The sequence below is a fragment of the Vigna unguiculata genome, chromosome 1, assembly GCF_004118075.2.
Source record: "Vigna unguiculata cultivar IT97K-499-35 chromosome 1, ASM411807v1, whole genome shotgun sequence".
In the NCBI taxonomy this organism is placed as follows: Eukaryota; Viridiplantae; Streptophyta; class Magnoliopsida; order Fabales; family Fabaceae; genus Vigna; species Vigna unguiculata.
This window is the reverse complement of record NC_040279.1, coordinates 30,041,111-30,045,128: the sequence shown is the minus strand read 5'-3', so window position 1 is coordinate 30,045,128 and position 4,018 is coordinate 30,041,111.

The window sequence follows — 4,018 nt, the reverse complement described above, 5'->3', positions numbered from 1 at the left end:
AAACAAAGGTTGAGGGAGAAACTGTGTTTTCAAATGTTTCTGACAAGCCAACTAAGATTGTTGGGATCTTCTGCTTCAATTCTAATCTAACTCAAGTATAAGGCTTTCAGTTTTCACGTGTCATACCCAAAACATGGAAGCACAAGGCAAACCAGTGGAAAGACAATTTTAAAAATGGTGAAAGATGACAAAATATAAATTACTTTTTACCAAACTATTAGAAATTCAAATATAATTCTAAATATAAGAAAATCACACGATTGAACATGAGAATACAAACCACGTGCACAAGGCATGCTCTTGCTCTTTTCATATTAACTTGATCCAACTCTTAGAAAATATTCATTCTCGCTCTCCTACTAAAAAAAACCCTTTCTCATTTATCAGAATCATGAAGATGAGAAGTAGCAGAATTTTGGTGGCTGTATTGGCGTTGGTCATGGTTCACCTTGTTGTGTTGTCCTTGTACTCTGTCTCCCATGAACAGAGGTTTTCAGGAGAGAGAAGTGTGGCAGTGTCAAGAGAGGTTCCATCTTCATCCTTGACTTCTTTTTCAACAAGTATGAGTAAGATAGGTGGAAGCAAGAAACAGAAGAACAAAGATGTGGAACTGAGCCTGAGAAAAGCACCATCCAGCATACCAAATCCTACTCAGAACTAGTTGTCTGTTTTTTTGTGATTTGATCTTGTTGTCTGTTTTATTGTTCCAAATTCTGAGCTCTTTTTTCTTGTTTCTATTTTCTCCTCTTGTATCTTGTATGATTTTAGTCATCATGTTTGAGCATCAGAGAAAGCAGAGACATAAAGTGTACATAAGAACTAGAATTGAAGAAATTATATTCCATTTGATGAGATTGATTAAGAAAATTTGACAGAGCATGGTGAGTGAGATCTATAATCATGGCAACGTCAAAATGAGTGATGAGAAGAGAACACGTTTGGTTGTTGGTTAGTGAGTTGTTGGAGGATGCATGTTTTAGGTACAAAGTTTGCTTTACAGCCAAATAGATTGCAACTTATTTGGCGCTGATATCAAACATTGCTATCATTTAATGATTTCCAAAAAGAAAATAAAAAAATAAATATTAAATACATTATCAGTCACGCCCACATACGTTTGACATCAAGCTATAATTTTTGAGAAGGAGATGATCTAAGTCTCATATTTAATATTAAAAAAATTAAATATAAAATAAATTTATAAATTTATTGTTTTTAAATTTTAAATTAAAATAATTGTATGTCCAGATTCATGTTTCCGTAAGTCATATCGAAAGTTTTACTTCGTTTCCGCAAGTTTTACTTCGTTATAAAAGTAAACAATTTAATTTAAGAAAATATTATATTAAGATAGCTGATTAATTTTTGAAAGGATTATTTCAGAAGAAGAGAATTTAAAAAGATAATTATATTTTGATCCATCCTTTTATTTACTTTTAATCCATCACTTTTATCACCTTTTAATTATCTATTTTGTTTTTTTTTTCAATGAAATGGTGTGATGTGATGATCCAATGATCATTGGAGTGGTGAATTAAAAGTGATCAAAATATTATTATTCAATTTAAAAATATTTTTAGATAGTAAAATAAAAACACTTTTAAAGTATAAATAAACATGGAGAAACTTATGAGTACTAAAATCATTGTATTTATCAAAATATTTAAATTAAGGGATAAATATATTTTACTTCCTAAATTTTGAATACATTTTCCTAATATTGAGGTAAAACATGTCAATTAATTACATAAACAATATAACTCAAATGTTAATATTAAACACATGTTTGACAAGTAAAAAAAAATTAATGTAATTAAATTAAAAAATTATATTTATTTATTTTTAAAATTTGATAACTAAAAAATAACAAAATTTTTGCGCTAAAGTTAAAAGACTAAAATCATACTTTAACCCTTAAATTAAAATCTTCTTTCAAGAGTAATTTTTAGCTATAAATCATGATTTTTTTAAAACAAGGCAGAATTTAAACATCTGAAAGAGTTCCTAAGCTTTTATTAAGCAATGTGTTTTATCCTTTTCTTATAATAAACATTTTTTTCTACATAAATTTATACAGTTTTAAATATTGATGTTGATATAAAGATTGATGCTAATAAAACAAAAAATTATCAAACAGAATTTTCGCTGTATAAAATCTATTTTCTCTACTGTACTTTTTTTTTTCTTGTACTTTAAAAGAAATAGAAAGCGAAGTTTTGAACATTCAAAATCCAAAGCTGTTAAAAAAGAAAATGATGGATCATGACCCATCAACGAAGAAGGATTGTAGACATAGGCTAATAAATAGGCCAAGAGAGTAGTGCCTAAAGCTGTTTTTTCTGTCTTACATTCACATTTCAGAGCCCATATTTCGTTTTCGCGATCTTCACTTTCACAAACTCTGAGATCATTTTTATTCCAAGTGTTATGTTCTTAGCACTTTGCATTACTTTTTTTTCTTAGAATTTGAAATAGATCGTAAACACTAAACTGCAAAGAAACTTTTGAAAGAAATTATGTCTCACGAGACATTTTCAGAATGTCTGGAAAAGAAATTATATGAAAGTATTGAAAGTTTTTAAATTATATGAAATGCATATAAACCCAAAAAAATGTGTTAAGAATTTAAAAAGAGTTTTGTCATTGCATATGGCACATTAAGTCTCACATCAGACACAAATATTAAACATATATAAGTGATAATGATCATTTATTTAATATATCTTAATATTTTAAGTGAGATGTTATGCCAAGATCAATTTTGTAACTAGTTGGAGATATCTTTGTCTTTAAACCTTTTAGTTGTAAATGTCTATCAAACAAGTTTAGAGATATGTTTGTGTGTTGCTTGTGTAATTAATTTGTAACATAGTAAAACAAAGTATTCCTGATGCTGGTACAATAGAGATAGATCCTGAGATCCACAATGTTGGCTTTGAAATTTGAAGTTCGGAATTAGAGCAGGTAGAAGCACCTCATCCATTTGATCCTGTGATAGAGAATAAAATCGGAAGTGGTTCCACCCATTCACTTTTATGTGTAAAAGCAGAGTTTCTATGGTAACAAGGAGACCAAAGGCACCAAGTTTGTATCCATTAAAGCTTCCACACCTATCTGCAATAAAGCAACAAAAGAAGTTTCGGAATAAAGCATAACTATCACCACAATAAAAGGCATCAATATTGATGCCATACCTATCTCCTTTTACCCTCATATCAACCCTGCATAATTGCTAAGGGACTATTCACTGCTCTTAATTCCTGTACTTCTGTACTTTGACAAACATCTCAGAACTCAAAATTACTTCTCTCATTATTATTTCTGTTCATCCACTCAACTTTAATCTGAATAGTTGAGATTCCTCAACAATTACATAAGATAGTCTCATCATGCATGAACTGATGTGATACTTAGCATATTTCCTTACCCAGTATTTATTATTAATCATACAATACTTGGATCTTACTGAGATAGTTTTTAATATACTTAATAGTTTATTTACAAAATTATTTATCATTTGTGTAATTATTAATTCCTCACAGGTTTCTTCAAGATCCAACATTAATCAGACAAGAAGTCCCATCCCAAAGATTAGCCTAGACTATACTAGTCCATTATCCTAATATCAATTATTTACCCTTGCAATTAGCTACTATATTAATTAGCTTATCTCTGACTTTCAGAAACCCACTTGAGGATAAACAATTCTTTTACCATCTGTTTTACCAGGTTTATTTTTTGCTCAATTATTGGGATACTCAAACTTTGAGAGCAAATGCTACTGCATATGCATGGTCCAAGATCAACAATACAATGAAAAAAACTAGACTAAAAGAATACAACTTTTGTTTTGTTTAAGTTCACAAGCACATGACATGAATGACCTATGTTCTTGTCATGGACATGTGCTCGTCCTTTAAGGCTGATACACATGATGTCCGGTTTTCTGTTTTTGTGAAATGTTATTAAAGTGAAGTAAGACAGAACACAATGAGTGGTAGAAGGGAAAGGATATATA